Genomic DNA, 12,244 nt, shown 5'->3' on the forward strand with positions numbered 1-12,244 from the left:
GCACTTTCTTCATTTCATATTCAGGACAGCTTTTAATTATCTCAGGAATGTGTTTAAGGAAAGATAGAGGAAAATATAAAACTTAGAGATGCATTAGATATTTAGGAGAGAGAATCTCCTGTAGAATTTACTATAAAACAAAACCGAAAACCTTTCTCTTTTTGTAATGTTCAATTGTGGAACTTTAGTCCATTGCAAACTGTGGCTGGGGAGCGTGTCCATTTATATCTTCTTCTGATCATTTTTTTGGCAGGCAGTCTTGAAGGTGCCAGCATGCTAAGTGTTAACATTATGAAATCTTCTTCACGGTATAACTGAGTTTATATTTACAGTAAGAAAGTTACTAATCCTTCAACATTCAGCAAAAATGCAGTTTCAGACAATCATTAGTCATATTGTAGTCTACCGGCTGGTTTCTCCTCTAAGTAACCAGTAATTGCTTCATGCAATTCTGGGTGGTTGTGTAAACCTGTGATTAGGAAGTTTTCTATCGAAGAAATGTGGACTCAGTTAACTACTATGTCATAAACTCACTTGTAATATTTAGCACAAAACTAATGTATTGAAGTGGGAAAGTATGTTCTCTGAGTGGAAAGTTTTTGACTGTTTGGAGCTAGGGAAGAATAATTAAATGGCTGCTGCATCCATCAAGAAATTCAAAGGCCAGTCCAGGAACTTCTTCCACTGACTTCAGTGTAGGTATCCTGGATTTACTCTGGTGCCCATGAGACCAGAATCTGGTCCCAGATTTACATGGTTCTGTACTGAAATAAATTTCAAACTCTATAAACTAGCCATAGTGTAAGTGTAACACTTATGTCATCTTTTGTGACACCCCAATTCTGAGTTAGCCAAAGGCTGTTCCATCAAACAGCCATAGCCAGAGCTCAGAGGTATCTGATACTGTGCCTTTTCCCCCAGACACACCACACCATCCAGGATTGCAAAGTGTAGAGGGGGTAAAGCTGCTACATCAGCTCTGTGCCACCAAGGGAATTTCTGAGTAGCTGGTGATTCTGATAGGGTGCCAAAAGGCCATATCATAACTGGATATCAGTCCCAAAGAGCTCTCTGCTCTTTAGCTCACTGGGGATAATGCATTTCCCACACACTTACGCCATTCAGCTATGCTTTCAGCTACAAGAAACAGACAAAGCATTTTCAATCTGATCATGTATTTATGAAGAAATAGAGCCTGTAAAAGTACATCTCTAGTTTGGCTACTACATGACAGTGTTTGTGTGCATCTTTTAAGCATTAATATCACACTCGTTGCTGGGACAGCTGAACATCTTCCACAAATCATGACGTCCCCATGTCCGCAAAGTACTCAACTTTAAATATATTAGTCTTATTGATTTTAATGGGACAGATCATGTGCTTAAGGTCATAAATGAGTAGTCTGTGTAGACTTTCTAAAATTGTCCTCTTGGCCATTTTCTCTTTTTCTAGGCACACGTAGACAGGGTTTCTTCTTATTAATTATTATTTATTGGAATTCTAATGCAAAGAAGTGAGTCCTGTTGTTTGTTCTGAAGATAGGTTTCATGGTTATTCTGTCTTTTGGCATGGAGCTACCACAGCAGAGAGTGAACTGCTGAGAAAATGGGCCTTTTCTCTGGCAAGTCTTAACCTGACTTGAGCCCAGACTAGAACCTACTAGAATACCATTGGTACTGATGTGTAGCTGGTGCTAAAAAAATCTTACCTTCTCTAAAAATGGAAGGAGAGAAATGAGTGGGTGGGTGACTGGAAAGCTCAAGAGCCTCAGGGAATGTTTTGAGGAGGAGAGGCAGAGGTCCACCTCCCTCCTCAATCCAAGAACTTAGAAATGCATATTGATAACAGTGCCACAGGTTATGTCTACATTGCAATTAAAAACCTGCAACTGACCCAGGCTCACAGGGCTCGAGCTAACAGGCTGTTTAATTGTGGTGTAGATATTTGGGCACAGGCCAGAGCTTGGGCTCAGGGACTCTCCTCCTTCATGGTGGACTCCTCCGAGAGCTAGGAGGTTTCTGCAGTAAGGGGTCCTCCTGCCATTCCAGGGCCTATTCTACTTGCTCCCTTCTCAGGGCTTCCCCCTTATGTAATGCAGTTTCCTCCTTTTAAAGCCCAGTTCCCTACCATGCATGATTGATAGTGCTGGAGGGGTAGGGCTACTTCAGTGCACACAAACTCTCCCAAGCCCCTTCTCTGTCAGTGTGGGGTTAACATGGCCCACCACTGCACTAATGAGATTTAGGGCTTTTAGACCCACTTTCCACTGTTCCAGCCTTTTACCCAGCATACAGGGGATAAGATTATTACTCCAAACGTCAACCCCGTTATCTATATTTATGATATTTTAACCACTATTCCCCTCTCCATCTCACCCCAAGAAAAGCTGAATGAGACAGAAGACAAAGAAAACCCTTTAAACTTAGGATGAGACATCCACAAATCATTTTACAATGGTTAATGCAACTGGTGTTCTGTGACCTCTGCATATACTCTGGCTCTTGGAGGAATCCAGCAAATCCCAGGGGCAAGCCTGGTAGGGAGGGGCTAATGTGGCTACCCAGCCATAGGGACTCCAATAAAGCTGCTCTCCAGGCATCCCTGAAGTAAAGTGGTGCCTCAGATTTTTTTTTTTGCCTTGTTGTTGACCTCAGGAGGGACTTGTTTTCTGTTGGCCTGAACTTTTGCTTTTCCCCCACCCAGAAGTAAAGTTAGGCAGGCGCACAAGGGTGAGGTTGCTACCAAGACTAAGATGCTGTGGCCTGTACTAGGCCAACCCCATGGTGGAAACTGGGCATGGTGAGGGGGTCCCAGCCCAGCTAGGGAGACTTTTTATACTTCCCTTGGCACAAGGCACCCTGGTTCTTTGCAAGCCCTTGAGTAGAGAGTACAGTGTGAGAAAGTACAGTTTTATTTTTTATCTCCTTAATTGAAGTCTATCAAACTTCCTTTAGTATCTGCAGAAAATTGCGGCTCCTTTTTCCACATTTATTACATTAGGCAAATTTACACACAACATTGTAGTAATTTTTCTGTAATATTCCTATTATTACACATCCTACTTTGAGACAGAATCTGTGTTGTGCAGTTAATCCCCTGTCACTTTTAATTTAATTGTACAGCAAAATGGCTGCTGAAATTGCCTATGATTCATTTCTTTATAATGAAATGTTTAACAGACTGCAGGTTTTGTAAAGGATTTCTGTATAAAAATTACCTAAGTGATGGATATATTACATCTTTGTTTTGTGGCTCTTCCATTATCATTCATTTAATGATTACACAAATGGTTCCTTGATTCACATTACTGCATTTATTTTACAGTAGTGTGTGTGTGTGTGTGTGTATAGAGAGAGAGAGAGAGAGATGTGTAAATCATCTTGTTACAAATTCCACAGGAAATACAGTTGTTGGAGCCTGACCTTAACTTCTCCCAACTTCTGGAATGAGTATTTCATAGGTAGGCCATGTGCACTTGGAGCTGTGTTTGGACATCCCAGCTCTGGATCTAGAAATGCACGACCAGCCTTATATCTGCAATGTTGTTGCAGATCTGAAGTAGAGGTAAGCTTGTGTAAGCTTGAAAGCTTGTTAGGTAAGATAGCAGAAGTTAGGTAAGATAGTCCAATAAAATATACTATCTTGTCAGTCTTTTATATATGGTATGCCCATTCCTCACCATTCTTGCCTAAAATCATTACTAACTAGGGAAAGTAAGCTTCCGTCTTTGCAATCCAAATAAATGGCGTAAACTACCTGTTTTTTAAATAGGAACCAACATTTCATAAACTTTTGTTGTCTTATCTTAAGTCTTGGCATTGTAAATTGAACTGCAATTGAAAGTTCTCAGTGTTGCTTACTATTTTAGAATGAAGGTCTGACCATCTGAAGAAGTGAGGTTTTTACCCACGAAAGCTTATGCCCAAATAAATCTGTCTTTAAGGTGCCACCAGACTCCTTGTTGTTCTGACCATAAGTCTTACTTCTGCAGTGGGACTGTACTAGAAGATCCTGGTGCAGAACTGGGGCATCCCATTGTTTGCATCATACTGAAGTCTGCTATTGTAAGATTGTACGACAGCTGTTCCTACAGGAGAATACACCTGTGAAGAAACATTTTTAATAAAATCATAAGTGGGAGAGCGGGGAGAGGCAGTATTGAGACTGGGCAAAAGAAAAGCTTTAGGAAAGTTTATAAAACAGCGAATATCACTATCGCTTTAGGGGTGAACTTCACCTGTGATCTCTCCCATGGACCCTCTTTCAAGTGACAGGCCACTACCTGCACTCTTCAGTTCACCCCACTTTAGAGTGGATCCCCTAGTCCTACCATCCACAAGGTGAATGGTGCCTTGTATGCCCTGACAGCCCCTCAGAAATGTACCCACCCTTAGGGTGGATCCCAAGGTGGCCACCTGTTTCCAGCAACATTAACACGACAGGTCCAGCTGTATTTGGCACCTGCAAGACACTCCTCTCTAGATGCCTGTGACCAGCAGCTGACTAAAGAGGCTCACAACAGCTCCTTCCAAACGGATGCACTGTCTGTTCACTCAAAGGTACATAGCAAGCAGAGGAAAGGGTTAAGACCACCTAAGGGTCTTGCCTACAGCTCTTCATCTCCCTCAAAGCTTAAGTGAGAGCAGCTGCCTCAGACACATCCTGCAGGTCTCCTGCCTTAATTTTACAGCCCTGCTGCATGTTTTGCTTATATCTGGGCAGGGAGATATTCAGCCCTCCTGTAGTTTCTCTCTCTGTTCCCACAGCAGGTCTCCCTGAGCAGCTGCTGCCCACTCACCTTTTCTTTGTAAATAAAAAGTGGGAAGGAAAAAAGGGAGGAGTGGGGGGAGGGAGAGTCAGAAGACTTAAAATACAGTAAACTACTGCCCTGAATAATACTACATGAGTGAAAATGATATTCACTGAATTTCATTTTCTTCTTCTTCCTTTAATCTTCATCACACAACTTCTGTATTAAAAGACTGATGCCTAGAATTTTGTTCCTCTTTAGCATCTTGTTAAAAAAATAGTTCTATTTATCCCTTGGCATTGGCTGAATGAGTCCCCATTAAGCTGGATTTATGTTCATACTGTCCTGATTAAGTTACGGTCATCACCTTTCACTACTTCACCATCTACAGATTAATCAGTTCCCTGGGAGATGTCCCAATAAAGCATCTGACCTGACTATGTTTACTTTTAAGTGGAGCATATTTTCTAGAAATTCCTTTAGGCTGGCATTTTCAAAGATGCCTAAGGCAATTAGGTGCCCAAATCACACTGACATTCGATGAGAGCTTTGAACATAACTCCCTTAGATTTCTTTATAAATCTTCCCCTGAGTGTTTCTTAAACTGCTACTGTACACTATCCACATACTGTGAATAACATACTAGAGAAAACTAGATGAGGGAATGGAATTTTGCCTGGCGTTAGAACACAGATTGTATACGTACCCAGTGAAGAATGGCATATGCAGGCTTCCTACCCGTGGCTGGCTTGTACAAGGGCTTCATAAATTTTCACCCTCTGCATTCTGAAGAGTGCAGGGACTGCTCCCTTTAGGGTGCACTTTGACCCAGAGAGGAAAGGGAATGGTAGGCAGAGCCATGGAACCAACCTCTGACTCCACCTGTAGGCATGTACGAGTAAGCTGCACCTCACAAAGGTCTTCTCAGTGACTGCGCATGTGGAATCTCCCTCCATGGGAATTGTGCAGCTGCCTACTATCCCCACTGCGGGGCTTTGTCCAAATGGCACGTTATAGAACATACTAGCTTGGGAGTATATTGCACTGAATTACACTGAAATTTGTGTGTTGTGTGAGATGAGCAATTCTTCTGCAGAATCATAGAATCATAGAATATCAGAGTTGGAAGGGACCTCAAGAGGTCATCTAGTCCAACCCCCTGCTCAAAGCAGGACCAATTCCCAGCTAGATCATCCCAGCCAGGGCTTTGTCAAGCCGGGCCTTAAAAACCTCCAAGGAAGGAGACTCCACCACCTCCCTAGGTAACGCATTCCAGTGTTTCACCACCCTCCTAGTGAAATAATTTTTCCTGATATCCAACCTGGACCTCCCCCACTGCAACTTGAGACCATTGCTCCTTGTTCTGTCATCTGCCACCACTGAGAACAGCCGAGCTCCATCCTCTTTGGAACCCCCCTTCAGGTAGTTGAAGGCTGCTATCAAATCCCCCCCTCATTCTTCTCTTCTGGAGACTAAACAATCCCAAAGCCATACAACGTGTAAATAAACAGAAAGGTTGAATGGCAACATATCACCTTTATAGATGCTTCCATTTCATGGTTTATGTAAGAGAATGAGTCACTTCACCTGGGCTCTGTGGTGGAGAATTTGACTCCTGGTGTCAATAATTTAATATGTATCTGCAGAAATATTAGATGTAAGTAGATGTTCACCTCTTGGCTCCTTACCACAGTAAACGCTGTGTAATGTACTATGTGTAGGGATGGTTAAAGGCTTTCTATTCTGATAAAGGGACTGTGGGGCAATCACATAAGATACTTTAAAACTATTAACACAATAAAGTGCAATCTGTTGTAAATATTGTGTTCTTCATACCCCTTACACTAGAGCACCATACCTACAAGGGAGATAAGTATCTTTATTCTTGGAATATCAAGGGAATAGCATACAGAGGAAAATGCAGCCAGTAGTGTCCATGCAAAAACGTAATTATTTGACTGGCATTTCAAAAAATCCAAAAGTCTCGCTTGAAAAGTAAAAATAATGCTAGTAGAAAAATGCCATTCGATTCCATTTAATAAATTCACCTTCGATTAATGACAGGGTAAATGTTAAGGTGCTCCCTTTTAGAAAAGTAAACATAAAAATGAACTTTTGTCCATCATAATCATTGCTCCCACCAGATTTCCATAGTTCCTTAGCGCACAAGTCAAAACAAGATTTGCCTAGCTACTAACGTAGGGGGCTCAGTCTGATATCTGAAAATCAAGCTGTGTTTTTTCTACTGTGAATGTTATAACCCCACTTACACCAATGATAGAGATTCTGGAATCAGAATTTAGCTGGCAATTAATCTGATCCATAAATCAGATTTATAACATATGTATTTATATAATCTCAGCATTTATAACAAATGCAGAGATTCATCAGCATGTTCAACAACCCTATCTCCAAAATTCCCCAGTAAAGAAGATAGAAACATTTGAGACGTGTTAGGAATGAAGCCAGAACATCTGCTGTGAAGGCATGCCAATGGGCAGCTGGAGGTATGCTTGCATGGGGCCAGCTGAAAGAATTTCTCCATCAAACAGTACTTAGAGACAGATAATATGTTAGAGTTAACATAGCGGACATACAAAAAGCTGCCCAGGGTAGGCAGAGCCTTGTTTGTGCCCTAAGCAATGTTTGACAGCACAGGAATGACTGATAAATCAGAATATAATATAGTTTGCTCTTCCACTGCTATACTAGACCTTTGTGAAATACGTAAACTCCTATTGGGCCCTGTCCCCTCCTATGAACAGGTTTCACCCTGTCTCTCATGCTAACACCCACCTTGTCTCCTTCCTTCCTTTGACCTGCTCAGGCTAGGAGTGAAATCCTTGTACCTGTTTTCAGGTCTTGGTGCCCTTGATGACATCTCTCCCTAGACTGGGAATACAGGAGATGGTGTTGCAAGCAGGAAATGAAGGAGTACAGCAAGGGAGTTCAATATGGACTGGGGCTAGAATCAAACAGAACTTGGGAGGGTGCTCTGACTGGCAGGGGGGCAGAGTGAGGCCTTCTCCATGTCTACACCTAAATCCACCACTAACTGTGGTAACTTGGTAATAGGCAGGTATGACTGAGAAGATGCAAGATGCATCTGGCCAAAACTTCATCCCATTGACATCAAAGGAAAAATTCCCATAGACATCAATGGGACCAGCTTTGGCCCATAAGTAGAAAATACAACAACAACTGCAAGGTGCCATTTTGCAATCATTATAACACTTCAGTTCTTATCTCAAGCAAAATGTTTATCCCTTTTCACTAGTCTTCACTTGATGAGTCAGTGATACTCACTTCAGTTATGTGCATCATTAAACAGTATTCTTTTCACTTAGATGAGATACTACATAAAAACTGCTCTAATTCCTGCTATCCACTGCTTCAAAATCAGTTTGAGGTCTAAATTAGATTATAGAATATGAAGCACATCAGTATGACTGGGAACATGATACTGAGTTGTCATTGTGTCACCGAATTGTTTTCTATAGCAGTGTAGTCAAGATCTCTCACCATGTATAAAAATCATGAGTGGATGCTCAGTGGTTATTCCGGGATCAGATGGAGACTGTGATGTTGGTGACTGACAATCTTTGAGGAATTGAAGGGTAAGGTGGATAAACAAAGAGATTAAGCCAAAGTCTTGTCTGCAGCATGTGTTGTAAAGAGGTGGAAGACTTGTAATCATTAAAAGTTAAGGGAATATCATAAGCTTAAATCTTTGTGAAGCTATAGCATCAGGTGATTCCAGACATCTTAGTTACACCCACTGTTTAAGATAAGTTTGGGCAGTGGGGACCCCGTGGAATTGTGGCTTTTAAGGGTGCCAGATTGCCTTGGAGAAAGGGGGAGGGGCATACTAAAATGATAGTTCTGACACATTTATGACCTGATGTTCAGGTTGATCTTTGATACTGTGCATGCCATATGTTGCTCTCTACACAACTCAAAATGGACATTTTGTTGGACAAATGGTGTAGTTTGTGCCCCGAAAGGTACAAAATGTGTGCATAGTTTTGTGAGTGCAATGTTGGAGGTTAGTTTGAACTCAATTGAAAACTTGGCCATTGGAGTGTAGTAAACTAAACCACCCCCTTCAATGTAAACGCCAAAGTTCATTACATTTCACCACTTTTTGAACTTTGTTTCTGTATTCCCCTGGGCATATATACATTCCAAGTAATTTCTTAAAAAGCAAAATGAAATGTACAATTTGACCTCTCATTAAATATTTATTTGCAATTGGACCTTTACTGTAGAAATTAAAGATTTGGTATTTAAATTTGTCCTTTTCCCATTTTTCCTACTAGTTAATTTTGAATTTGGTTTTCACATAGTGAAATGATTTTATGCACAATATTTTTTGAGATCTTTAAACTCAGTTCTCTAGTTACAAAAAGAGGCCAATTTTGCATGTATTTTCAATTAATCCTTTGAAGATCTCTGTCCTTAACAGCTCTGCAATGTTGGTCTAATAACGAACTTATTTCATTGAAATCAGTGAAATTTCTCACCTGCTCAAATTTAAGCAACTGCCTAAGTGCTTTGCTGGGCTAGGGCCAAAGTGCTCACCAACTTGTTAGACTGAGCGCATCTTACATAAATCTAGTACTTCTAAGGAACTTTTTATATTTGAAATCAAAGCAGTGGCAGAAGACCCTGTGACAAAAGTCCAAATGCTAAAATATCTACGCTTTATCTATAGTAATTGCTCTCCTCTTTTTAAGACTTCACTGCTCCTCAACCCCTCTCTTTCTTTTTTTACCTTAAATCACACCACTCTTGGGGCTCTGCATCAGCTAAGTGGGACTGGATTGGACTCCTGTTGAGCTCATCACAGCTTTTCTGTGTTTGACTGGGGGTACCTCTGTTGACTGATGTGCAGGCGCTCTCTTTCCTCCACAGAGTAAACACACTGAGCCAGCTTCTGAGCTCAGTGACACTTATGTAACTCCTGAGTAGTTTTATTGAAGTCAGTGTAATTACTCCATATTTAAACTGGTGAAACTGAGACCAGCATCTGGCCCACTGTCGCTGCACTGCTCAGAGTCCCAGCTGCTTTCAGAAACTAGAAGCGAAGGCCAGGCAAGTATATTAGTCTTTAGTAGCTTCGTACTCTGCTTAGAAAAGGCCATCTCAGCTTCTATGTTTTTCAAAAATGTGTGTATGTGCAGAGGCGGCTCTATGGTTTTTGCCGCCCCAAGCACGGCAGGCAGGCAGCTTTCAGCGGCACGCCTGCAGGCGGTCTGCTGGCCACGCGGATTCGGCTGCATGCCTGGTCCGCCGGTGCTGCACCTTCGGCGCACCCGCCGCCAAAGCCACAGGACCGGTGGACCTCCTGCAGGCATGCTGCCAAAGGCAGCCTGACGGCCGCTCTCACAACAACCAGCAGGCCGCCCCCGGTGGCTTGCCGCCCCCGGCACGCGCTTGCTGCACTGGTGCCTGGAGCCGCCCCTGTGTATGTATGTGTGCGTGCACAACATATTCTTTTTGTGCAGTTATCTAACCTACTGGTATTGATAGTTTCTTAGAAAGACTGATTGATTGCTTTACTAGGCTTCTCTCCAGTCCAAGGTGACATTTCATCTGCAGTACACAGTACAAATAGAGTAGACTGCAATAACCAATGAAATAGGATGCTAAATTTCCTGTGATACATTGCTATTGATTACCACACAAAATCTAAGAAGATTATCAATTTTATATTTTTCCATACAAATTCCCATTAATGAAACAACATGGCCATTGACGTTTGTCCATTGAGCTAGATTGCAGTTGTCTAGCACACTTAGAATTTTAATTTTGGGACATTTAAAGTGTTTTTTTCCCCTATATTATTTAAAAGTGAAACGTTAAAACATCCAGGCTTACAATGTTTTTTATTGGATCTTATTAGTATGGCATTCAGTGCATTGTTAATATACTGTTTTGGGGGGAAAAAACTTGTTTGTGACCCACAATATTTTGGTCATACTTTTAATTAATAGAAATGTCTCTAGCTTTGGTATCACATTAACTTCTGTAGAACTTTACTAAATGATTATCTTGGAGCTGAGATCATATAAGTCCTCATCCAAAGCTCACTAAAGTAAATGGAAAGACTCATTGATTTCAATGGGCTGTGGACCAGGGCGATGCAAAGTTTATGCATTCTAGGGGAGGGATGGCTCAGTGGTGTAAGCATTGGCCTGCTAAACCCAGGGTCGTGAGTTCAATCCTTGAGGGGGCCATTTAGGGAACTGGGGTAAAAATCTGTCTGGGGATTGGTCCAGCTTTGAGCAGGGGGTTAGACTAGATGACTTCCTGAGGTCCCTTCCAACCCTGACATTCTATGATTTACTTAGGCTTCAAGGAAGACAGGATGTGCTGCTCTACAGCACTTGGGTCATTTACTCTTTGCATCAAGGTCCTTTTCTATTTGTCCTCTCTTGCCTGTTGCCATTTAGCCTCCCTGTCTCTCTGTTCTGCCAATAAAGCCAGCATTTGCCTGTTTGTCAGCTTCCTCCACAACTGTCTGTGTTGTCTTCTGCAATCCTCTTTATGCATGGAACATGCTCCCTGAAGTAATCCATAAGGCCCTCTCCTCCTTCCAACCCCTCTTCTAGACCCACCTTTGCTGTGATGCCCTCAAGAAATCAGCCAATCAAGGATGGTTTTGCTGTGCATCAGTTGATGACAGCTGACTTATAAAACATATAAAAACATATTCCCTTTAGAAATCATCCAGTTGTGCAAGTCATCTCTAACATCATGTGACCGTATTTCCATTACAGTCATTTTCCCCATCTCACTTTTGTCCTGTCTCCAATTAGATTACTAGCTCAGCAGGGCAGAGTTATCTCATTCTGTGTGTTGGTGCAGTACCTGGGCCTCTAAACACTACTGCAGTACAAATAATAATACCAACAAGGTGTTCTATACCTGTAGTGAAGAGACTATGGTAATACTGTAAGTGCCTTTAGAACTAAGCCCTACCAATGTTTGGTTTCCTGTAATATATTTACAACCGATTCCATGTTGTCACTTCGTCGGCCTAGTGAAGAGAAATGAAGAATGCTATTGCTACTTTGATTTCCACACTTGCATTGTAGTCTCTTGAGAGTAACAGGCTCCACACATGAGCTATGACTTAGTATTATTGTTGATTATAAACCAGTTTATTTTAATAATTCAGCCTTTTGATATTTTTCTTGAAGTTCAGATAGCCAATAAAGTTCAGTATAGAGTATATGTTTATCTGCAGCAGATTGGGAGGAATACTTTAGTGTGTGTTGGGATTCCCTCTGAGACCTTTTCCACTCTGCTCGTCTAGAACACCTTGTCCAGTTCTGGGGAAACACTTAATCTCTGGAATCCAAAAAATGCAGTTTGACTCCAGATTTTGTCACTAGGGTTCCTCTATCTGGCATATAGTAAAGCTATGCTGATTTGATCAGACTCAACATAGGGAATGGATATAGGTTGTACCACATATCCAAAGTTACA

Source organism: Malaclemys terrapin, chromosome 10, assembly GCF_027887155.1.
Source record: "Malaclemys terrapin pileata isolate rMalTer1 chromosome 10, rMalTer1.hap1, whole genome shotgun sequence".
In the NCBI taxonomy this organism is placed as follows: Eukaryota; Metazoa; Chordata; order Testudines; family Emydidae; genus Malaclemys; species Malaclemys terrapin.